Source organism: Palaemon carinicauda, chromosome 30 (genome assembly GCF_036898095.1).
Source record: "Palaemon carinicauda isolate YSFRI2023 chromosome 30, ASM3689809v2, whole genome shotgun sequence".
Taxonomy (NCBI): domain Eukaryota; kingdom Metazoa; phylum Arthropoda; class Malacostraca; order Decapoda; family Palaemonidae; genus Palaemon; species Palaemon carinicauda.
In genome coordinates, this window is record NC_090754.1 from 76,051,958 (window position 1) to 76,078,850 (window position 26,893).

General features: G+C 40.0%; 1 protein-coding gene across 3 annotated transcripts in view; it reads left to right on the plus strand.

The window, feature by feature from the left end:
• The window catches only part of LOC137623297 (uncharacterized), a 64,647-nt gene that overhangs the window by 22,001 nt on the left and 15,753 nt on the right, over positions 1–26,893 (plus strand). The window contains exons 1-2 of one of the 3 annotated variants that reach the window (XM_068354086.1): positions 23,544–23,675; positions 24,843–25,107. The exons of 1 other annotated variant lie outside the window; for it this stretch is intronic. The gene's annotated coding sequence lies outside the window, so the exon portion shown is untranslated. Of the gene's footprint in view, positions 1–23,543; positions 23,697–24,842; positions 25,108–26,893 lie in introns of those variants that run through there. One more of the 3 variants, XM_068354087.1, reaches the window with a different exon arrangement.

Consider the following 26,893-nt stretch of genomic DNA (forward strand, 5'->3'; position numbering starts at 1 on the left):
CGTGTCAGATAGAGATCTGACACTCAAAACAGCCTTCCTCCTTGACATGTCTTTGGCAAATCGAGTAGGCTAACTTCATGGAATTTCTTATGTCATCAGTCAAAACTGTGGGATGGAAGAAGGTTTCATTCTTCTTTGTTCCCAAGTTTGTTGGTAAGACTCAAAATCCCACTCTTCACAACCTCAGGTTCTAGTCATTCTCCATCTCCTCCTTGAAGGATGTGACCAGTGATCTGGATGATTGGTTTCCTAGTTCTGTGAGGGCGTTACAGCGTTACCTGGACAGAACTCACCCCTTCAGACTGCAGTATTTAAATTTTTTTGTGAGCACATGCAGAATCAAGATCTCCAAGAACACCATATCCTTCTGGCTTTTAGAAACTATCAGGCATGCGTAGGATCCAGAGGAACCTGCCCATGCTTGCACTCAAAAAATCAGGGTGATTGACCGAACGTTAGTCGTCAGGAACAACCTGTTGGTAGTGTAAGTTATAAAGATCGGAGTTTGGACATCCCAGGCAACTTTCACAGCTCACTATCTCCTGAAGTATACTGTACCCAGAAGTTGTTAGACACATTCTCCCTCCGATCAGTAGTAGCTGCTCAGCAAGTTGTGTAGCGAACTTAGCTCCTTTACGGGACAAGAAAAATCTTGTTTAGGATAGCAGTCGCAACATAACTCTAGGAGGAGAGGTAAGAATGTGTGGCCTTTTTCCTCTTTTCTGAATCAGTGATTGTGTAACGTTTATACCGTAACCAGCATTATTAGAACATTTAGTTCTAACGCAAAGTTTATATATCAAACGTCAGTGTAATGCTGGATATTGGAACCAGCACTTACTTAAAGCAGTGTTTCAGCATGACAGGAACTAACATTGGCATAAATGCTAACCTAACTTAACCCCATCTTTGGATGATAATTGTATTTCCCCTCTAGGTATGCTCTGTTTTAGTATAAAACAGAAGTCTTGCGCTACTCTTTATGCTAAAGTGGTTGATGTTATTTTTATTTTTGCCTTTTATATTACTGTATTGGGGTTTGTTCCTTTGCATATCAAAGAACTATTGGCTCTTGTATAACGGGTATTTTATTTACAGTCTCCCTTTGATGATTAAATTACAGTATTTTATTCCCCTATTTTCTTTAGATAAGAAATTCTTTGTCTCAGTAGTTGTCTTTTTATTTTGGTCTTTGCCGCATTTTTCTTAAAAAACTGTTCAACTCCTACCACATGTTTCCTCTTATATTTATTAAACATACTATAGTGAAAACAGATGCTGTGAACAGAATCTGAAGAATTATTGACTATATCATATAGTATTGGTGTATGGCTTATTTCCAGTATCAGAGGTTGGGGAATGATAGAGTACTGTACTTGTATGTGGGTGACCTTTATGAAAGGCAAATTGAAATAATCCATAATTAAGTTCTTGACAACTACATAAGTGTCTCTTCATTTCCTTACTTAGATTTTCATTATTATGTGGAGTTGTGCTGTTTTGTGCACCTGCAACTATCAGAACTACTCTTGTTCTTTCTTACACCACTGTAGGAGAAGCTGTAGCTTAGTTAACCTATTATCCGACATGTTCCACAACTGACGTGAATGCCGTCTTTTAAAACAGCTTCTCACTCACGTTTGACCTTATGCATTTGGGCTCAAACCTACTGTCTGGCTTGAATACTTTTTTAGGTGCAGGCTTTATGCTTCAACACACAACACTTGATCCTGATGTTGCTACTTTTCCAAATGTAACTCATGTTCATGGCAGTGAGCCTTGATAATGCTCTAAATATTGACCTCAGTTGAGCATCTTTTACAGTGTACACTGTTTTCAAGCCTTACTGTATTCCTTTTCTTGGCATTCCATCAGTTTTGATTTTGACACATCAAATAAATTTTACTAATCTATAAGAAGATTTAATATGAGAAAAGGCTGATCCATCCTTTTGTAGATTCTGATGGAGAGGGGGAGATTGGACTCAGAATTTTTTTCAGTAATTTGGTGTAAAATTTTGATTTTAATGATTGATGAAATTTTTTATTTAAAAACTCACTTCATGTTCATATTACTTTGTCTGCGAAGCTGACTCTATTGACGTTACCCCAGAAAACAAAAGCTCTGTTATTTTACTTTATGGACCAGTGTAGCTCTTTCAGCTGAACGAACCTTTCTATCCTCTTGGTGACAGCTGCCTTTTCCTTAGCATCTGTAGGTGTGATGCACATTATGCCCCCCATGCTGTGAAAGGTTCCATAACCATCCAGTTTACATACATTAAAATCTGATTTATCAAATACAAATTGCTTGAATGAATCTGGATGTATTGGTGGTTGATCATCAAGTATAGCTTAAGAGTCATACCTTCTTGCCTCACCATAAGAAGCAAAAAGTGCTATGTTGAATTATGTGTCAGCCATTTGGCAAGATCCAACATACCTATGGATGTATGAAAATAATATAGTTTGAATTATGGACAGAAAAGATCTTGGCCTTGTTGATGGAATAATGGCATAGCTAATATAACCACACACTTTCCCCTTTTTGTCGTCTGTACTTTTCTTTCGTGTTGATCTCAACACCAAGTTACACTTTCAAACTATCTTGTACAACATACATTGCATTATGAAATACAGAATGTGGAGGATCATACTTATCAGTTTGGTATGCCATTGATTGAATATCTTCTCTAATTATTGGTGTAACTGTCCTCATAATTCTTCAGTACTCTTTCTCAGGATCCAGTTATTATTGTGTACCATGAATTGTTTCAACTTTCAGAAAGTGTGATCTGAAAGCAAGGAACAGCTTTACTATTATAACATCATCACCACAGTAGACTTTCAGTTTTTGCCCTACCATCTTTTCTGAGCATTCAGTGTTAGAAGATGGTAGATATTCTTCAAGTTCCATAAGAAGCTCTTCAATAGAGTGCTGATGACTTATCATTGTTGTTCCACAAAGAAAACAAACATTTGAGGGGTTCTGTGAGCGTACCACCTTGTGGTCAACCACAATTTTAGTGGATGGCATTTTTAAAAATTTCATGTATCAACTGTTGTGATATTTTCCCTCAGCTACTCCTAGGGTAAAAACATTATAGCATATAGGTTGGTCCTTACAGTGTGCCCGCACTCATTGTTGCAACGTTCTGCTGCTTTCTTAATATATCCTTGCACTCAAAAGTTTACTCTTCATACTCATCTCTACAATTGAATCGCCTCATCTGATCAGCAGTTTTATCACATTCATCCCCTCCCCCACAAAAGACAATATAAATAAAGTCAAAGGGCCGGAGTGATGATCTAAAGAGGTTTTGCTTTCGAGGGTTAATGGTTAAGCATAGATGTGTATGTTTTACGATAGGCCACTTGAATGCAAAAAGATGATAGTCCTTCCAACATCTGGGATATTCCATTTTTTTGGCATGTAACTGTTGATTATTGTACTTGAACTCTTTGTAACTGCCATTGTATTTCCCTATCAGAGAGATTTCCCACAAAGCAGGCATAATTCTTCTTTATCCATGGTCATTATGAGTACAGTACAGGGTTGTTGAGCAGTCAGGGTGCCACCCTTCTCTGAACAATAAATTGTAGAGTATAGAGACAAAATTCAGTCTTTACATTCACTTATGATTAATACATAAACGTTTTTGGTGTGTGTACCATCATTTCTGTAACATTTGGTTTTTGGATTATTCAGAATTCATTTTGGGGACCAAAATGGCAAAATATATATAGATTGCTGAGTTACTTTATCAAGGATCAACCCTGAGTCCTTTGCTGTACATCGTAATAACAGAGAAGCTACAAAGGGAGTGCAGGAAAGTTACCCCTTGGAACTACCTAATGCAAATGACCTGGTGTTAACAGGTTCGTATGTAGTATGGAGAAGAGAGGACTTAATATCATTGTAAGCTGACCAACGATGACAATAACTATAAAGGAACCAAAGGAAAAAATACAATTGAGAAAATGGTTATGTTATGGTTGTTGGAAAGGTGTTGGGGACAAGCTGGTACTGTATACTGAATGTATATAGTAGAAAGAGAGAGAGAGAGAGATGTTATAGATCTCAAATTCAATATTAAGAAAATTTAAATGCACAAAATGTGTTAGTAAGGACAAATGGGGAAGGTAGTAACATTGCCGAACCTGTAGTGATAAATTGGGAAGCGTCTTAGAATAGGGAGAGAGTTTTGTTACCTTGGAGACACACGAGACTGTGAAACACGAGTTAAGAAAAATAAGAAATTAAGTACAGTAGCTGAAAAGATACTACTTTAGAACATTTGTATGTTTCACAGCTGGAGTATAGTGGGAAGATCATACAGTGGAATTAATGTATAGTTGTAGTGCATAAAAGTCGAAAAAGACTGCAAACTCAAAGATTTAGAGGGCTGAGAGATGTAATGAGAACGAATAAGAAACAGTTGATCTGAAAACATATGATATGAAAATGGTATAACACACACTTGTAAGAAAACCCAGATCATGGGAAAAATGCCTAGAGGACTACATATACCTAAGGAAAGTTCAGGAAGACAGAAGAGAGTTAAGAGAACTGTTGTCAAATCTAACCTTGTTTATGAAAGAGAGATTGTGAATAAATAATGATGATGAATTATAATTCCTTAATTTTAGGGAGGTCAGCAACAGATGCAGTCTGTGATGTGGCAATAGAATGATAAGTAAGCTTCACACAAAAAGAAAAAATTACCACTTATTTGTGGAACTGAAAAGAGCAGTTTAATGCACAGTCAAATGATTAAATGGCTTCTATGTAGACAGAGGCTATCAGAAAGACCAATTATTTTAGCAAAACACTAAATCTTGTGTGAAGGCAGTGGTGTTGAACTAGAAGATTTTGATAGATGTTAGTGCCCATCAAAGCTTAACATTAGAGCCTTTTGCTGTTCATTGTAATGAAAGAAATTTGTAATTTAGTGCAGAAAAGAAGGCCCCTAGGAGCACCCATCTTCAGATGGCATTTTGTTAACAGTAGCGTATGAGGGAGAGGATGTGGAAGTGTTTAAAAAGTGGATGAGAGAACTGATAAATCATTGTAAGTATAAAAGAGCTCATGCTGGCTGGAAAAGAAGGAAAGGGAAAAAAATACAGCCAAGAAAGTGAATATGTGGTTGTTATGAAAACTTTGTACTATTTATCGAATGTAACCGATTTTTTATGCTTGAAATGTATTACAAAAGTAGATTGGGAAGTAGAGAACAGTGTTTTATTGAAGTTGCAGACCTTCAAAGAATAAGAGCACTTCTGTTACCTTGGGGGCACACTGTACCGAAAATCTAAGAGTTCAGATGCGTGTAAGAAAACGAGTATCTACAATATGAGTGAAATGGACAGACTTCAAAATGACCATATAGGAGAGAGAGCAAAGATCTATAATTGGTATATAAGACTTGTTTTATTCTATGTTCCAACAAACAATGTCTGTTCTACTCTGCTGCACTTTAAAAAAAAAGACTTCTACTTCATGTAAGAGAAACAAGGACTCCTACTCAAACTTCATGTTAAAGAAACAGTGCCTAGTAGCGGAGACAAGGTGTATTCTAATTATTGAAACGGTAAACAAGGCCTGTTATAATCTTGCAACATAAGTCTTCTTATACTCTATGTAAAATAAACAAGGCCTATTCAACTCTTAATAGAAACAAGGTCTGTTTTAATTCAATAAAATTAGGCAAGTCCTGTACTACTATTGTAGCAGCATTAGACCTGCTCCACTCTATATGTACAGTATAGTAAAGAAGGCCTTTGCTACTCTTTGTAGAATAAACGGGGATATGTCAAAGGAAATAGAGATTTTGAGTATTTGCAATCCAAGGATGTTAAGATCCATAAATATGGAAACAGTGGAGAGGTGCTTCGTCCAAAGGTTGAATATTAAACAATGGTTCCAAAGAGAGATATGTTTTGGATATATACGATAATTAAAAAGTGTTGAGGATCATTGTATCAGAAAAGCTTCAGATGTAAACATAGGAAGATAGATATCTATTGCAAGTCTAAGGAAACCATAGATACAGGAGATAGTTGAAGGCTCATGTGATGTAGCTCAGGCTGAAAAAGGACAAGGCAGAGAAGGTTGGATAGAACTCAATTTTGCTGGGCATTGTTATGTACACATTGGAAATCCCATTAGCTGGCCGAGCAACCTTCCTTAAAATAGGATGCCTGTTATGAAAAAAAAGTCTCGAGAAAATACATGTAAAAATATGCTTGAAAATAAGTAAAATCATGGTTGTAAATATGCAGACAAATACACAATTAAAGATGAGAAATAAAATTTAAGGATTCAAATGTATTGGTAAAATATCAAGGATACACTTTGCCTTTCGGGGAGTAGATAGAAGAAATATTTTCCTCCTTAGTTCAAGATTTTGTCGCGTTACCAAAATTTACTTATTGTATATTTTAATTCTTTGAAGTATGTTGGGAAATTAGAATATAAACCGTAAAATGTCTATATCAATGTTGCTGTTTTCACTTTTCATTTTATTTTATTGTATTTTTCATTTTGTTTTATTTCATTCTATTTTTGGGGTTTAACTCTGCATTCAGAGAATTTTTGTTATAAAAATTAAAACATTTTAGATTTTCCTATTTTTTTGTGGCCAATTATTCTATCCTAGACACGCACGATACTGAAAGAAAAATATTTCCACTTTAAAAATGCAACATAACACGCAGACTCATTTCCATCCTCAAACTCTTATGAGGGAGAAAAAAAATATAAAGTGTGTATTCGACGCCTAAAGCTCTCGAAGAGAGAGAAAAAAAGAAAAATAAATAAACCTAACATCAAAGCATTTGTCGGCTAAGAAGAGGCATGGTGTAATAGAAGGGGAGGAGCGGGTGGTTGGTAGACTTAACGTAGGGATGGATGGAGATACCATCTGTCTGGTGGATTGATTGGACCTGCTGGGTTGGGTGGTATTATTAGGCACAGGGGGAGGAGGAGGGAAGATAATCTGAAAGGGAGGTACTTCCCTTCTGTCTACTTTTTCTTAGAGTGAATATTTCATGTGGTTTTCGGAATCTCTCTCTCTCTCTCTCTAAATTATTCACCTGTCTTTTACCACCCACCCCCTCTCTCTCTTTCATTTATTCACCTCTCTCTCTCTCTCTCTCTCTCTCTCTCTCTCTCATTTTATTCACCTGTCTTTTACCATCTCTCACTCTCTCTCTCTCTCTCTCTCTCATTATTTTATTCTATCTTTTTCACCCCGCCCTCTCTCTCTCTCTCTCTCTCTCTCTGTCATTTTATTTCTATCTTTTTCACCCGCCTCTCTCTCTCTCTCTCTCTCTCTCTCTCTCTCATTTTATTCACCTATCCTTTTCACCCGCTCTCTCTCTCTCTCTCTCTCTCTCTCTCTCTCATCTTTATTCACCTGTCTTTTACCATCCCCCCTCTCTCTCATTTTATTCACCTGTCTTTTACTCTCTCTCTCTCTCTCTCTCTCTCTCTCATATTTTCACCTATCTTTTTTCACCCGCTCTCTCTCTCTCTCTCTCTCTCTCTCCTCTCATTCACCTGTCTTTTACCATCCCCCCCTCTCTCTCTCTCTCTCTCTCTCATTTTATTCACCTGTCTTTTACCATCCCCCTCTCTCTCTCTCTCATTTTATTCACCTGTCTTTTACCATCCCCTCTCTCTCTCTCTCTCTCTCTCTCTCTCTCCTCTCCATTTTATTCACCTGTCTTTTACCATACCCCCCTCTCTCTCTCATTTTATTCATCTGTCTTTTACCATCCCCCCCTCTCTCTCTCTCTCTTTCTCTCTCTCTCTCTCTCTCTCTCTCTCTCTCTCTCTCTCTCATTTTTTTTCACCTGTCTATTACCATCCCTCTTACACCCTGACTCTCTCTCTCTCTCTCTCTCTCTCTCTCTGACTTTAATTTGAATCCCCGACGAATATGGTGCGCGATTTGATTTCTTCGTTTTTGATTGGATTTAAAGGTTTTGATAGATTCATCTTCAGCTTGGCGTAATAGCATCAGCCTTTTATTTCCCCTGGGAGCGAAAGGATGCTGTAGATAGATGGGATTAAAGCGATTCCCGAATTAATAGGGGGGTTTAATGGATTACTTAGTATTGGATTAGTACTATTGGAGAACTCGGGGGTGAATTTAGCAATATTTATTTATTTCTGTAACATTTACAATTGGCTAATCTTTTTTCTGGATTTGATTAAATTGTTAATTTGGATGTACAAATCCTAGGGATGTTAGCTTCATTTACATATATAGTCGCCTCAGAGATTCCAGGCGAAATAAGCCCCCACCCTCGTATGACGTCATAGCTAATCATGTCTCCCGCGTTAACAATGATCACAACATCCCCTTATAGATCTAGAATTTTAGGTGAATTTCGGAAATATAAATGAACTTTCTACTATAGTCCATTTCTTTTAGCGAGTCATATTTGCACCGACTCGCAACGGTGCCCTTTTAGCTCGGAAAAGTTTCCTGGTCGCTGATTGGTTAGAATTATCTTGTCAAACCAATTAGCGATCAGGAAACATTTCCGAGCTAAAAGGGCACCGCTGCGAGTCGGTGCAAATATGACTCGCTAAAAGAAATGGACTATAGTTTGTTGTTACTTTCAACTTGTGAACTCCTCTTTAAATTGCTATAGTGAGAACTACTTTCATAAGGCCACTGTCAGGTATGAATCATATATTTTTTTAATATGCTTTTCAGATAGGATATATGTCCAGGAGCTCCTAAAAGAAACGTACATAAATAATGCCTTATGATAAAGGCTCCTTAAAGTCCCTAAATATATAGAAACCAATTACTTGAAATTAATTTAATCCGAAATCGTACTGATTTGAAGGAAAATGCTACAAGTTGGTTTTTGACTATTGTTTTAATTGCTATTAATTTTGTAAGAGGTAAATAAAAAGGGATATTTCAAAGGGCTTGAGGACGTTTGTGATTTATTGTAAGATAAATTAATTTGCGTTTCGTTCAAGTGTAAGTTTTATTTTGATTTTTAACGGTTTTGACGTATTCTTGTTATATAAGTTGAAACAAGATTTCTTTACAAACTTGAAATGACATCTTCCTGCGATTATATACTACGCCCCTGATTTATCTCTCTCTCTCTCTCTCTCTCTCTCTCTCTCTCTCTCTCGTTAAACTATTTTGATGCAAATTGACATTTAGTAATGAATATATTTTTCATTTTGTCCTGCTTTGTCAATAGTTTAATCTGTCCCTCAATTGTGGCATATTTATTTATGGAGACGCTATTTAGCAGTGCAAAGTTTACACCACGTGGGCATTGATATCAGCGGTCTATTTTTAAACTAATTTGGAAAGAATGGTCACTGGACTGTAATGAGTGTTAGGGTTAAAGAAAAGTTTTTCTTTCATTTATACCTCCGCCAACGAAGTTGGAAGGAGGTTATGCTTTATCCCCTGTTTGTGTGTTTGTTTGTGAACAGATTCCTGGCCCCCAATTTTAATCGTATTGTAATGAAATTTGCAGAGATTAATTTTTATGTAAAAAGCTGGAAATTGATAAATTTTTGAAGGTCAAGGTCAAAGGTCGAAGTCACAGTCAAGCAAAATGCCCAATTCACGTAATCAGCCATAAGTTTGGACATCCGTTGCCACAAAGACTTAAAACTCGGTTCATATTTGAGTGTAGGAAAATCCCCTCCAATTAATACATGTCAAGGTTAAGATCGAGAAATAAGCTGCCGCGGTGGACGTTTGCGCTCTACTCAGTACCCCTCTAGTTATCAATTTATTTATTGTTGTGTTTTGTAGGATATTTAAGAGATGATTACTTGGAGGTCTTAGAGTAATAGATCTGTAATCATGGAGAATTCCGTATAAATTCAATGAGTCATTAAAAAAAAAATATATAAATATATATAAATATAAATATATATATATATATATATATATATAGATACATATATACACACACACATGCAGTTTTGTAAACATTAATATGGAATGTTCATTTGAAAATGAAAAATAGTTACGAGAACCCAATGTATTTATGAAAACTAAAAAGTAGACGTATTTCGAAAGGCAGCCTTATTTTTGAAAAGCTTAGAAATAGGCGTATTGTTTAAAGCTTTTCTCAGAAATAACCGAAATTATAACAATCCAGTCCTAAAAGCAGCTAAATAAAACTGAATTATTTCTAGAAATATCTGCATTTTTCGACCCCTTTTTTTTAGATTAAATTAAATTTCATGTAAATACTGTACGTCCATATGTTGAAATAGGAAAATGTTAAAGGTTAAATAAATGCTGGTTTGCTAATGATTGCTATTAAATTTTAATCATTATTTAGTAGTCAAACAACTATAAATATTATTGGAAATGAGGAACGCCCCTCTATGTCTTTTGCATACTAAGTATTTACATTGATAATAGGTCAGCGTCATCCATTATATCTAGGATTCTAGGTGAAATACGCATCGAACTGATGTAATTGCTATTGATGTAGCTGATCACGAGTAAATGATATATTGGAGTGAGAATTTTTTTTTCAGGATTATTATTATTATTATTATTATTATTATTATTATTATTATTATTATTATTATTATTATTATTATTATTATTATTGATAATAATATTATTATTAAAATTGATATTATTATAATTATAATTGAAATTATTTACCACCAGGTGTCTGATCCCGAGGCAGAGTGAATTTGATGTTAAGAGGTATTTGTGGCGGATGTGAATAAAAGGAAACCAGAAGTAAATGTGATTATCATTCATGTGTATATATATATTTATATATATATATATATGTATATATGTATACATGTGTGTGTGTGTAATACGAAAAGTAATATACATAGATGGTGCTGTTATAGTGTATATTATATACAGTACTGTAAATGTCTCTCGTGCATGGCTGCGTAACTCACAATGGTTTTAACGCACCGTGAAGAAGTCGATGTTCACAGGTGTGTAACTAATCCATGGCTGGTGAGCGTAAGTTATCAATTAGTACGGGCATTGGAGTCAATTATGACCCCGGTCGTGGGAAGGTAACGCTTGGAAGAAGGGACTGCGATGGATTTGTCATTTTAGAGGAGACTTTAATGGTAGTATGGAAGGTTCCAGATCTCCGTAGCAGATTTTATATATTGTGTTTTTTTTTGCTACTACTACTACTACTACTACTACTACTACTACTACTACTACTACTTCTACTATTGAAACTGAATTCTGATATTGTATTTATATAGCTGAGACCCTTTGCATCAATAGGCATGGAAGGAGATGATGATGATGTATAACGATGAATTTACTTTTATTTTCATATATAGTATATACATTATATATAATCTATATATATACTATATATATATATATATCCAAATAAGCCATATATATTTTTGATATATTAATGTCTGGATTCTCTTAACAACCTCGGGATCACAGAGAATCCAGACATTAATATATCAAAAATATATATGGCTTATTTGAATATGAAAAACACGTAAAAATGTGCAAAATTTATCATATATAATATATATATATATTTGTATATAGTGTATAATATATATATATATATATATATTTGTATATAGTGTATAATATATATATATATATATATATGTATATAGTGTATAATATATATATATATATATATATTTATATTTAGAAATAAATGAATATATATATAATATATATATATAGAAATAAATGAATATATATATATATATATATATATATACAGTATGTGTATATATAGTATATGTAAATTATTTTACATTTTATATACATATTCATACACGTGCCTTTATTCATACAGCCATGAAAGTAAGGATAAATCCCAGAACGTATATAAGGTAAGCCATGTATTAGAAAAATTCTGTGAACGAACAATAATGCAACTTATGGGGTCGTGTGCTCGCGAGCCGTTGAGCAAGGATAAAGGGGAGTGGGTTAAGCGAAAATAAGCGAAACGTACGAAAATTGATGGGATGCTTGGGAGAATTATACGAAATCCTTTTGGGAACGAATATGAGAGAGAGAGAGAGAGAGAGAGAGAGAGAGAGAGAGAGAGAGAGAGAGAGGTTTGTAATGGGAGTGATGGTTTTGAAAATGAAAGTGGTAATAGGAGAAAGGAGGTGTTCTGGATAGTGTGTGGGAGGGGGGGGGGGGGGGTGAGGCGTTGTGTTTCAGGGTCGGTTATCTTTTGTTTTCTTCTTTAGATTGAAATTCATTTTTTTTGTGCACGTATGTTGTTTTTATTTAAATATTATTCACATACAGATAAGCTTATATATAAATGCATTTTTTCTATGTTTTTGATGTGGTGACACTACTACTACTACTACTACTACTACTACTACTACTACTACTACTACTACTACTACTACTACTACTACTACTACTACTAATAATAATAATAATAATAATAATAATAATAATAATAATAATAATAATAATAATAATAATCATAGCACTACTAGTGATGGTAACGGTGAAATAACTATAACTAAAGGAACAAGAACACTTTTGGAGATGGTGGCCCGACGAAAACATACATATGGGGAAGAAAGCAACCTGTAAAAAACAAGATAAGACAAGATAAGTAAGTAAGATTATTATTAGAATTAGACGATACAATTCGTAACATACCAATTTTTATCACTGTATGAGGAGAAAGTCACCCAGTGCATTTACAGAAATATTGGTCTCAATTGCATGCGCAAATATTAATCAACACCATTACAAGAAATATATCTGGAAAGCAAAATTATTGGCGTTTCCAATACACATTGGGAGACAGGTGGTCCTTTGTAACCGACATTTTGCAGAGACAGAGTAAGAGCGCAAAGCGGAAAAGAAATAATATAAAGATGCCAATATTCTTCTGATCAGATCTCGTGCAGCCAAGCGTTTATAATTGCCATTCCCAAGATATCTTTCGTTGTATGACAGGAGGAAGGAGAGGTATTTTGTGCCTTCTGTTGAGAACTATGTTGTGCCTTTTGTTGAGAGCTATTTTGTGCTTTCTTTTGAGCGCTTAGTTGTCTTCTGTTGAAAGCTAAACTGTGTCTTCTGCTGAGTGCTATTTCGTGCCTTCTGTCGAGAGCTATAATTTGCATTCAGCTGAGAGCTAGCTTGCGCCTTCTTTTGAGAGCTATCTTGTGTCTTTCATTAATAGCTATGTTGTGCCTTTTTTTTAGAGCTAATTTGTACTTTCTGTTCAGGACTATGTTGTGCCTTCTGTTGAGAGCTATTTTGTGCCTTCTGTTGAGAGCTATTTTGTGCCTTCTGTTGAGAGCTATGTTGTGCCTTCTGTTGACAGTTATATTTTTGACTCCTGTTTAGAGCTATGGTGTGCTTTTATTTGAGAGCTATGTTGTGCCTTCTGTTCATATCTAGTTTGTGCCTTAAGCTGAGAGCTATTTTGTGCCTTCTGTTGAGAGTTATGTTGTCCCTTCTATTGAGTGCTGTATTTTGATTCCTGTTGAGGGCTATATTGTGTTTTCATTGGAGAGCTATATTGTGCCCTTTGTTGAGAGCTATATATTTTCTTTTTGTTAAGAGCTATATATTGCCTTTTTTTTTGAGAGCTAAATATTGCATTTTTGTTGAAAGCTTTATTGTGCCTTCGGTTGAGAGGTATATTGTTACTTCTGTGTAGAGCTATATTGTGCCTCCTGTTGAGAGGTATATTGTGCCTTCAGTTAAGAGCTATATTGTACCTTCTGTTGCATTATCTTTGTAACCTTTTACTTAGCCTCTGTTCCCACTTTCTTTTTTGCATCTGTCTGACTTCTCTTACCTTTTACTTCGTATTACAATTAAGATGTTTCCCCCCAGTTACACCTCGGCGCTGAATAGCTTCACTGGCCCCAGTGCCTATGTCATATGACCCAATTTCCATAAATCCATTCTATCCTAATTATGCCTTTAAGTAGAAGGGTCATCGAATTGAAGACGAAGGACTATCTCGAAAGGAGGACAGACTTGTTACGAACGGTTCACTCTTGTTTGTGCTGTGTGAAATATCTTAAGAAATAATCATTTTTGTATTTATAATATTTTGTTATGGGAGCAAAGATTGTATTGGAGAAAGACTCCATATTGCTTGAAAGCAGTTTTACATCTTAAATAGGAAATTAAAGTTATTTATTAATGAAAAATATTTCCGTCAGGTTTAGGTAATTTTTTATTAGGGGAAAATATTATTATCAGGGGAAATGCCTTTTTGTGAGATAGTGTAGTGGCTTTGGTTATCTTATTAGCACGAGTGAGAATTATGCTTGTTCAAGGGAAATGAGTGATACCGAGATTCATATTGTTTGTTCACTTAACCACGGTGAACATTCTTTATAGCTAGCATTGTAAGTGCAGAGACTTCCAGTCTAGCAAGTACATATATTTGCATGTATTGCTTAAGGCACTTCTGTCTTGCATATCAAACCATAATAAAGTTACTCTTTATCCAAATTTCACTGTGCTACCTTGGAGTGTCATGGCCCAATATTTGTTCAGAATTGAAAAAAAGAAGGTCTGTTGAAGAAAGCGTCATTATTTTCTGATTGAATCAGAATGCACAGGTGCTGCGTCCCAATTTTCCATTTTTAAGTAGAGGTGAGAACTGGGGTCTTAAATATCCGTGATAAAGGTTTCATCGTTAATTGGGATTTGAAGAGGGTGCTAAAATGCGTGGGTTTTTAGTTTCAGAAGAGATGACACGCATTGGATCACAGGACAGTATACTGTAGGCACTGATACCTACGGTTAACGTAAATTGTTGTGTTTAGGTACGTTGTTTGATTGATCAGCTGTACCCTAGGATTAGTTTTATTGAGTTCGAAGGTCTTTTTTGTTTAACTCTAAAGCAATATTATAAAGTGAAAATATTGTCGTAGTGATCAGTGCTGTGACAGATCGGTATAAATTGCTTTGCCTATAGCTAGACACGGGCTCTTACGTTGGCAGCCCGTAAGATGTGACAGATAACTAGAGTATTATTTCAAAATATCTGAAATATATATAGAGAGAATAAATATCTTTATTGTTTTTAAAAGTGAAACTACGATAGTTACCAACTTTCATTGCATTATGTCTTACTTGACAATCGTATGAGGCATATTCTACCACGTATTTCACATTCGTCGACCAATAGTTTGAAAAAGGTATATACATTTTGTCATTGGATTTTCCAGGATTTCTAAGTCTCCTTTTTGTCGCGTATCAGCTTCCATATGAGAGACAAATTGTCACCTGGACAAGTGGGTTTGACACCGAATGTCTCAGAGGTCTAGTCAGGTTTGGGGGGAAGGGTATTTTTAGCAAGCGTTTTCCATTAGTGTGAGGAGAGAGAGAGAGAGAGAGAGAGAGAGAGAGAGAGAGAGAGAGAGGATTACTTCTTCGAGGCCCTCCTGTTTTTAATTACGATAAGATGTTATACATTTTGATGGAACTCAACACATTCGCGTCTGTTATTCTATTTCCGTCAGCTGAGACCCATATACAGCAAGGTACGGTACCCAAATTACTGCTTTTAAGAAAGCTGCCATACAGTTTATTTTTGACAGTTTTTTGGGGAATGGAACGGGGTTCCTTGGTTGTGAGCTGCAGTCTTACAGAATAAGGAAATATTGAAGTTAAACTTCGAATTATGTCATTTTAGCGAAATTCAGTACAAATTAGAATGATGTAGGAATAAGTAGAGGGTATGAGTATATTACTATGTATTCGTTTTACAGGAATTACCCTTTTTTCTAATTTTTTATACTTATTTTTTTTTCATCGCCCATATGATTTAAAATCCTGAGTTTTGTCGGTTTTGTTTTGGAAGAAAATATGATTTTTTGCGTAAATCAATTTTCATGTATATAAGTTCGTATACATACAAATGAATGTATATACGGAAGGTATATATGTGTGTGTATATATTATTATTATTATTATTATTATTATTATTATTATTATTATTATTATTATTAGCCAAGCTACAACCCTAACTGGGAAAGGAAGATGCTATAAGCCCAAGGGCCCCAATAGGAAAAAAATAGCACAGTGAGGAAAGGAAATAAGGAAATAAATAAATGATGAGAACAAGTTAACAATAAATCATTCTAAAACAGTAACAACGTCAAAACAGATGTGTCCTATATAAACTATTAACAGCGTCAAAAACAGATATGTCATATATAAACTATAAAAAGACATATATATATATATATATATATACATATATATATATATATATATAAATATATACTGTATATATATATATATATATATACATATATACTATATATATATACTCTCTCTCTCTCTCTCTCTCTCTCTCTCTCTCTATATATATATATATATATATACTGTATATATACTCTCTCTCTCTCTCTCTCTCTCTCTCTCTCTCTATATATATATATATATATATATTTGTTCCGACACGAATACTTTACCTCGAATTACCTCTTCGGAGGGTCCTTGACCCTCTCTCAAACTCGACCAAGATTTCCCGCGCTACCCCCCCTATCTCGCTCCCGATAGTTTCTACCCCCGCCGCCAGGATAATTCCTTCGGCCCGGATTAGGGCAGGTCACTGCTTTTCCCGGGTCAGGACCTCATTAAGTCCTTGGTCGTGAGATTCGAAGCATCTCACACTCTCTCGCTTAAAACTTTCGATCCTTTGGCGCGTTGTGTTCCCACGTGTTCCCAGTGTACGGACTTGTGTTTTTTCTGCGATAGTGCGTGTTCACAAAGTGTCCCTCAGTCCGTTCCCCCTTGTGTTATCCAGGGTTTTTCTGTAACTCGTTAGTGTTGACCTTCGTGTGCGAACGATGGAGAACGTGCGTCGTTGTCCTGGTCCTAGAGCAGGAAAGTCGTGTGGGGCTTTCCTCTCTAAACCAGAGGTGGACCCGCATTCCCTTTGTTCCACGTGCAGGGGTAAAGTTTGTTCCTCCTCGGACACATGTTCCGAGTGCGTGAGTTGGGACGGAATTCAGTGGGTACGGTATGGTACTAAGAAAAAGAAGTCTTCTAAGCGTTCCCCAAAGAAAGTGAATGGCGTGTCTTCCTTACAGTCGGTCAGTGATCGGTCCGACGAAGCCTCGGCCTCTCCGTCTCTTTCGCAGAGGAGTGGCCAGAAAGCCCCCAGTGTGATTGTGAGCCATAGTGTCCTCCCAAGTGAACCCAGTGTGACGGAGGAACCTAGGGCTGGCCCCTCGGGAGTAAACGGAAGGGCCGCGAGTGTTTCGGGCGGATCGGGGCCACGTGGCAGGGGAGCACGCTTCCTCAGAAGACCCGGGTATGGGGCAGTGTGTCGTTCTCGGTCTCCCCCCCCGCCCTCGTGGGGCCGGTGTGTGTCGGGTTTCCCCCCGCCAGAAGAGAACCACTCGAGAATTCGTCGCCTGAGTAGCGACTCCTCTTCGGGTGGAAGTTACCAAAGACTCCAGGTCGAGGTCACCGCTAAGGATGGACGTATCCCTGGGTCCATGGCCTTCTAGCAGGGACAGAGTGGACTCGGTACCCTCGGTATCCACAGCAGTTCCCGAGGACTTTCTCCAGCATCCTGTCTCGGACGGTCGGCGCGCGAAAGGCCTCCCCCTGCGCATCACTCTAGCAGTCGTTACGGGAAAGAACGTTGGCAACCTCTCGGATCTCTTCGGAAGCAGACTCATCCTCCGAGGGAGAACGCAGGGAGAGACGGCACCGTAAGAGAGCGCGGACTCGAGTAGCGATCGTTCCCGCTCTAGGTCGAGGTCGTTGGCACAGTAGGAGGCGCCCACGGCTCTCACTCCCGTAAGTACAAGAGGGAGGTCTCTCCCAGGCGGGCGGCGGAATGGTTCTACGTGCCCCCCAGGAGGAGTCCAGGAAAGCACCACTCGCCAGACTCTCGGTCCAGGTGATCGAGCCTCCAAGTTGTCACTGCCTACATACAACTTGGAACCCGCTCGAGAACCGGCCACGCAAAGAAGGACCTCACTCTCAGGCACAAGTCCTCGAGGCCTTCGGTTCACCCCAACCGGCGGGGAGGAAGCGCGCTTCCGAGAAGACAGCCCGACCGAACCAGCCCAACCGGGTCGGACGTCGAGCGGAAGGAAGGGACCGAGTTTCCGGGTTCGGGTCTTCCCACCGGGACCGTGTCCCTCCGCGTCCAGAGCCTTGGCCCAGTCGAAAAGGCCTCCCGGGGTCGGTGGCACCCGCCACACGGCGAGACCGCGACCGTGTACGGTGGCGCCCTACGGTTTGCGGGACGGCCTCCCTGGGACCTAGTAGGGAGAGGCCAGTTTACCTCCCAAGCACGGCTCCCCCCCAAGCCAAGCCGATGCCTCTCGGTCGACGGAGGCGAGGTTTCCCGTCGGAGGACTCCGCCTACAGAAAGGGTGGTAGCCCGCATCAGGAGGACCCATGGGATTCCAGAACCCGAGGCGCCGAAGGTGAATACCTGGAGGTCGAGCCTCTTGAGATACACACATTGGGACGTCCTTCCGAAGTCCTCTCTGGCCCTGCCCCTCGCCCCAGACCTAGTACTCGGCCAGGAAGTACATCGATAACTTGGTGGCCAGGCACCTGCGGAGGCCCCCAGGTCCCAGAGTTCCTCCAAACTCCTCCAGGGTCTGAAACTACAGGCCAAAATTTATATCCCAGAAGGACGACGCCCAGGCCCCTGTAGAGTGGACTCAGCCGTGGATGTCCTAGGACAAGGCGGCTCGGACGAAAGGGCCAGCTCAGCCCCTGTGTCCTTCTCGGCCTCTGAAGCAGGCATGATGGAGGAGATGTCGAGGGACATGATTAACGTCTCTTCATGGCTGGACTGGTGGGCCTCCACGTTAGTGAATGTACAGGCCTCCACAGACCCCGACGACCCGGAACAACAGAGTCTCCTGTCGGACATTATCACTTCCGGGGGGGAAAGCGCTCAAATTTATGGCATATCAGGCACTCTCCCTGACGGCCAACTGGGTCCTCCGGAAGAGGGGACACAGTGCTATCCAGAGTGGCAAGGAAAATCCCAGACAGACAGGCGCGAGTGATTCGCACCCTACCCCTAGGAGGAGAGTCCCTGTTTCCTTTGAAGGAATTGGAAGAACTGATGGAGAAGGTGTCCAAGAGGAGAGAAACCAACGTCCCTAAGCAATCATCCTCCAGGAGGCCTCCGTATAAGAGGTCAGTCTCGGATAGGACCGTGACCCCTCAAGCTGTTCCCAGCTCTTCAAGGAGGGACGCCCACTCCTCTTCCTGGTCATCATCTCCTCAGCCCTCCCGCAGGGGGAGCTACAGCTTCTGCCAGCTCCTTCAGGTCGGGTTACTCCGCCTCGAAGAGGGGCAGATCAGGCCGCCCCTCTAGGAGAAGGTAGAGGGAGAGGCCCCCTACTCCCGCCCAAGCCTCGGGTTGGGGGATGCCTCAGACCCTATTGGCAAGCATGGAAAACGTATGGGTGCGGATGCTTGGACGGTGTCCGTCCTGAAAGAAGGCTACAGGATCCCCTTCATAGCGGACTCACCCCCTCTTATTCCAGCCACCCAAACAGAATGGTTAGCTCCCAGGGACCCGTTTGAAAAAGGGCTACCCTGCAAAAAGAAGTTTCCTCCATGTTGGAAAAGGGAGCCATGGAAGAAGTCTTTCTCCCAGGGCCAGGCTTCTACAGCCGCCTGTTCCTGGTGGAGAAAGCAACGGGGGGGGTGGAGACCGGTGATAGACCTGTCGGCCCTCAACAGGTTCGTCAAGAAGACGGACTTCAAGATGGACACCCCAAAATCCGTCCTGATGTCCTTGAGGGAGAAAGATTTTATGATGACGGTCGACCTCAAGGACGCATACTTCCAAATTCCAGTCCACCCGTCGAGTCGGAAGTTCCTCCGGGTAAAATGGGGCTCCCAGATCCTGCAGTTCCGGACCCTCTGCTTCGGACTGTCGACGGCCCCTCAGGTGTTCACGAGGGTCTTCGCGACAGTCTCAGTATGGGCTCACGAACGAGGTATCCGCCTCATCAGGTACCTGGACGACTGGTTGCTCCTTTCCAGTTCAAAGGCCCTCTTGGAAGAACAAGGAAAGGACCTCCTCCGTTTCTGCAGGAGTCTGGGAGTCATTATCAACCTGGAAAAAATCGAACCTAACGCCGTCCAACAAAAATGGGGGGTACTTGGGGATGACGTTGGACACCGTGCAGCGGGAAGGCCTTCCCCTCGGAAGACAGGATACAGAACCTCGTCAAGATCATTCAGCCGTTCCTGTCGGGGCTTCCCAGGAAAGCGAAAGACTGGGCAGAGGCTGATAGGCCATCTGGTCTCATTAGAGAAGCTAGTCCCCCAAGGGAAGTTACGGCTCAGACCCGTACAATGGAACCTCAAGGCTCTATGGTCCCAGACAGGCTCTCAGAAAACATCGATCCCAGTCCTCCCAGACACGAAAACAACCTTGAAGTGGTGGAGATGCCGGGTCGAAACTCCCTCAAGGGGATGCCCCTCGGGTCCTGTCCTCCCGAGTTTCTCCTGTTCACGGACGCCTCCAGCCTAGGGTGGGGAGCCCACCTGCGGGAGGAAACAGCAAGCGGGGACCTGGTCAGAGACCGAAAAGCATCGCCACATCAACGTCCTAGAGCTAAAAGCAGTACAAAAGGCATGTCTGCACTTTGCAAGTCGGTTGAAGGGAAACACCGTGGCCCTAATGTGCGACAACGCCACGGTGGTAGCCTACATCAAGAAACAAGGGGGCATGAAGTCGAAGGAACTGTGCGACCTCACCGTAGACATCTTGCACTGGGCGGTACGAACACCAGGTAACAGCTGCTAGCAAGGTTCATCCCCGGGAAAAAGAACGTGCTAGCCGACGGCCTCAGCAGGATAGGTCAGATAGTAGGGACAGAATGGTCCCTACAACCAGCGGTGGCCAGACTCATCCTTCAACGCTGGGGCTCCCCGGTGATAGACCCTATTCGCAACAAAGCTCAACGCCAAGTTACCGGTTTATTGCTCCCCGGTACCAGACGAAGGAGCAGCCCTAGAAGACGCCTTCCAGCACAGGTGGGACAACCTGGACGTTTATGCCTTTCCCCCCTTCACGCTGCTAAGACAAGTGGCTCAACAGAGTAAGAACCGCCCAAAACCTAAAGATGACTTTGGTAGCGCCCTGGTGGCCGGGAAGAGAGAGTGGTTTCGCGGATCTGAAAGACCTGGCAAGCCATCCGCCATGGCCTCTGCCCCCCAGGTCAGATCTACTGAGTCAACCGCACTTCCTCAGGTTCCACGACAACCCTCTCTCTCTTCGCCTTCACGGCCTGGAGACTATCGAGCGACTCCTGAGGAAGGAGGGGTTCTCCTCCTCCACAGCTAAGAGGATGTCCCTATATCTAAGAAAATCCTCTACCGTAGTCTACCAGGCGAAGTGGGCCCGCCTTTACGAAATGGTGCGCGACAAAACAAATAAGACCTCTCAAAGCCTCGGTCCCTGACATAGCTGATTTTCTAGTGTATCTTAGGGATAAAATAGGAATGTCAATCCCGGCTATTAAAGGAGTGCGAGCAGCCTTAGGCCAAGTCTTTCTCCTGAAAGGCATCGACCTAGGGACCTCAAGACACATAGGGATGCTGATTAGAAGTTTCGAACAATCCTGCCCTCCCCCAAGGCCAGGAGAGTGCCTAGATGGGACCTGGCCAAGGTCCTGAAAATGTTGTGTCGTCCTCCCTTTGAACCGCTCAGAGATATCGGGGACAAAGATCTCACCCTCAAGACAGTCTTCTTGCTAGCCTTAGCTTCGGCTAAGAGGGTAGGTGAGATCCACGGTCTCTCCTACGACGTGGCACACTCCAAAGGGTGGAAGGAGGTATCTTTTCAAGTTCGTACCCTCCTTTGTAGCTAAAACTCAGAACCCAGCAGTCTGGGACCCGAGGTTCGAAGGTTTCTCTGTTCCGGCCATTCCCAAGACAGGTAATACGGACGACCTGAAGTTATGCCCGGTCAGGACGATCAGGAAGTACCTGGAAAGGACGGCCCATCTCCGTCCAGGTGCCAAGAACCTCTTCGTCTCTTCAGGCGTTAATAAGAAGCAAGTGTCCAAAAACACTATTTCCTTCTGGCTGAGACAAGTCATCACTAGGGCTTATGAAGAAGACAAGGTGGCGGGTACCAGGCACTCCCCGTCCCCATGACATCAGAGGCCTGAGCACGTCCTTGGCCTTTGAGAGAAATATGGCAGTGGGCCAGATCCTGCAGGCCGGCACTTGGTCACACCAGTCGACCTTCACGGCCCACTACCCTCAAAGACTACTCAAGAAAGTCTTTGGATGGATTCTCCATTGGGACAGTCATCGCCGCCCTCCAAGCTGTGTAGTGGCAGGCTGGAAGACGTCCCCAACAAGTGAATAGACTCATCCCTACTTCTTCAGGAGAAGATTCAGTAGAGAACATGTCAAGAGGTAAGCCTTAAATTATAAGCGTAAGTTTTCCACTGCTACCCCCTATCCGCTCTCTGTACCCCCGCATTACGTAGCCCTCCAGGCACCATGTGCCTAACCAAGTGGCAGAATGGCTCTCCCGCCTCCTAAAGTGTAAGTCTCCGAAGAGGTAATTCGAGGGTAAAGTATTCGTGTCGGAACAAATGAAAAATTTTAAGTAATTTTTATTTTTCCTAACATACTTACCGAGAATTACCTCTGAGTAATGGCCCTCCCTTCCGTCCGTCCCCGAGTGCCATTCTTCCATTGCCGAGTCGGGCTAAACGGAGGACTTAATGAGGTCCTGACCCCGGGAAAAGCAGTGACCTGCCCTAATCCGGGCCGAAGGAATTATCCTGGCGGCGGGGGGTAGAAACTATCGGGAGCGAGATGGGGGGGGTAGCGCGGGAAATCTTGGTCGAGTTTGAGAGAGGGGTCAAGGACCCTCCGAAGAAGTAATTCTCGGTAAGTATGTTAGGAAAAATAAAAATTAAAATTTTTCATATATATATATATATATATATATATATACATATATATATATATATATATATACATATACATATACATATACACACATACATACATACATACATACATATATATAATTTAGCTTACAAAGGATGTTAGTATCCATTGGTATTTTCTAGATGATGTATCATTCTCAAAATTCATCAATAACACTATTGCAAAATTCTACATAGCCGAGCTTCAAACCATATGCTGTTGACCGGATTGCTACGAGGATTTTTTTTTTAAATGATTAACTATTGGAGCTTTGTTATAAGTGAACAGACCATGGATTGTCTGTATTTTAGTTTTCAATATACTCTAGTATTTTATAAAGTTTTAATATTTGTATGCGTATATATTTTGATGAAAACTATTTATGAAATTAGTCATTGTAGGATTTTACAGTTTCATCATTTAGTTATTTTTTTTGTTATGGAAAGATTGCTATATATATATATATATATATATATATATGTATATATATATATGAGAGAGAGAGAGAGAGAGAGAGAGAGAGAGAGAGAGGAGAGAGAGAGAGAGCCGTGTTGGTACATTAGTCTGTTCGCGGCGGTACAGTAGTAGGCACCAAGAGCCACATTAGCAGTGCCAGCCTGTGGAAGAGGCGGCTCCCTCTCTCCTCTTCACTCTCACACCCGTTCAGTTGGCCCTGTTCGGTCTTGGCACTCGGTCGCTCGCGTATCGTATCCGTGCGTTGTCTTCACCCAATCTGCGTCAGGTGGCACCTCCCTTAAGCTCGGTATTTTTTCTTCCTCTGTCTGACCTCCCCCCTCCCCCTTCTCCTTTATCGTTGGAGATGCAAAGGATGTGCGTCTGGCGCCCTTCGTGAGACGGACGTGGTTTTCTATCTGCTATTCTCGAATCGCTACGCCTTGGTGGATTTATAGTGAGGAGAGAAAGAGAGAGAGACTTCGCACGTTTGTGGTATTCATTTAACTGGTTATTTTGTTTCCCTGATAGAAAATACATGAAAACGAAAGGATTACTTTGGCTTAATGGCTCGTCAGAAAATATTTGATTAAGGATTTTATTCCTCTTGTAACGATATATCTTAACTGCAAATGTTTCTGGAATTGAAGCGCGTATGCTTCCGGTACGATAATTGAACGCAGAGAAACGCATTCTTTATTCGTCTATCGTCAGACCAGACATTTCTTCTTGAAACTGCGAAATGAAGTGATGGAAATAGCGACAGAAGATTGACCCTGTCAGTATAACGTGGAATGTTGAACGTTTTGATTTCAGAACCGCGTGTAGTTGTGCATTTGTAACAGATGGATTTGTGGTAGGCTGGCGACACAGGGCAACATCTTGAATATATCGTCTTTTGATATTTTATTGATTACTTTTGATTTTACTAATTTGGTTATCCATATGATTATTCTGTAGCGTTCAGATACAGCTTTATATATTATCACGAATTTCAGTAATCTTACTTTTAGGGAGAATTTTTTAGTAATTCATTTGACTAAATGTTTTTGTTTTTTAGTTTACATTTCGTTTGCCTTCGTAATTTTTTTTTAATTTGTAATTCATTTGATTTCTTTAGGTTTTCGGGTTTTTAGATTTATGATTTATTTAATTTTTTGAGGTTTCCTGGTTCTGTTTACGTTTTATTAATGTCCATATGTATGGTGTTGAAAGGTATGTATAGGCCATTATGGGCTTAACACCATTTTAATCGATAACCAGGTATTTGTGGTATCTATTTTGATTCATTGAAACAAAGTTCAAGTATTTATTATTTAATTTTTTCTTGAGAGGTTGCATTTTTATTTTTATTTATTAATTGCCTATTGTAATAACACAAATTTATGGTATTGTAATTTCTTAGTCCCCTCTCCGAATCTCATCTGTTACTGTTTGGCAACTTTTCTAAAACCAGAATCATAGTGAAAGAGAGATAAAAGAAGTGTCTGTGTCATTTCTGAATGGGGAAGCGCTAAGAATATAATGGATTAAAGTTTAAAGCGGAAATTAATATATCGCTGCATCTCCTTAGGAATTTCTATCTTTCCGCTGACAGATCTTGGAATTGTGTGGTTTACAGCTACAAGAGAACTCCAAACATATATACTGTATAAATAAATAGTAAAACTCTTTTTCTACTATTGGACTGGCCTCCTTCAACTCCATGTCTTTTTAGTCTGGTAGGTATTCGCCCTCTGATTTTGTATTGTCTTGTGTTTAAGTCTCTCTCTCTCTCTCTCTCTCTCTCTCTCTCTCTCTCATTTTGATCAAGTAAGTTATATTTTCACAATTGATATATCACATCATCTCTCTCTCTCTCTCTCTCTCTCTCTCTCTCTCTCTCTCTCGATAAAAATATGATCACTTTATCTCTTAATTGGAGTTTTGGTTGTAATTTTGCATGTGAAATATTAGTATGATTACGTGAACAGATATCTGTTCTTGTTTGTGTTTATAGCTTAACTCTGTACACATTTAGAATCGCTACTTAGACCAACAGATTTATTTGGGGGGCTTTTCATCAGGGCAAGTTTAGAAGACGAATCTGGGTCACCTTGCCTCTTTGTGAAGAATGCTACTGATGACACCATAGAATCCGGCCTCTCTCTCTCTCTCTCTCTCTCTCTCTCTCTCTCTCATGTATATAAACTTATCTATGAGTTAAAACTACGAGCAAAATCAATTCTCAGTAGACCTATTTTAGATGATTTTTTTTCATCTGATCACTACTAACTGTGAAAAAGATGGATATAGAAAGGAGTGTTAATACGCAACAGCATACTTGTTTTGAATAATTGATTATTTAAGTACATAAAATTTTTTTCGCCTTGTTTTGCGTAAATTTTAAGTCTCTTGACGTTTAATTTTCCAGTGAGGTCTTCCAAGGTAGAAGATTCGTTGAAGCAACTTGATGAAAGGTCTTAAGATTAATTTCTCCTCCATGTAGTAGGATTTCTAGAGTCAAACTCAAGGTATTAACTACTGCATTGCAATTGTTCAGTGGCTTTCTACTTGGTAAGGGTAGAAGAGACTCTTTAGCTATGGTAAGCAGTTCTTCTAGAAGAGGGACACTCCAAAATTAAACCATTGTCCCCGAGTCTTTGGTTGTGCCATTGCATCTGTACCATGGTGTTTCACTGCCTTGGGTTAGAGTTCTCTATCTGTTTCCTTATTTCCATTCCTCACTGGACTATTTTCCATGTTGGAGTCCTTGGGTTTATAGTATCCTGCCTTTCCAGCTAGGTTTGTAGCTTAGCTTGTAATAATAATAATAATAATAATAATAATAATAATAATAATAGTGATTTTATATATTTTCTGTGAAATTGATCATGACAAATTCTAAAATCATCATTTTCTTCGGATAACTACTATTAAAAACTGGTGTACGCAACCCGCCAAAAATAACGAATAAATACTTGGATAGTTATGCACACACGTGGGCACGCTGCTCCTCTAACCAAGGTATGACTACTCCTCTCCCCCTAGCGAGGGATGGGGAGTGTTGGCGTGATCGAAAGAATATCTATTCGTATACATATCCAGACACTTGTTCTTTATTATATAGGGGAGAGGGCCTACCTTCATTCCAGTTATTACCATAACGTTGGTGTCGTTTGTGGTCCACCAATCTTCTAGAATTAGCTTGAACAGTTTCTCTTCCATAGATTTTATTTCAATCATTGCATGGTATTTCGAAAACGTATGAATTAGCCTTTTCCTTAATTAGGTATACGTTAATCAAGGGATGAGCAATGGTTTATGGATTAGGTAACCAGATGAATTGTCAGAGTGAGTATTTGTTAACTTGTTTCATTTTCAAACTGGTTTGTTTTCATAGTCTATTTATTTGATATTTTTGGGACTTTGACAATCGAGGTAATTGTTGAGAGTAGGCTTTATTCTCAAAATTTTGTTTACTGATTTGAGGTTATTGTATCCTAAGGACTATGCGAAATAGATTAC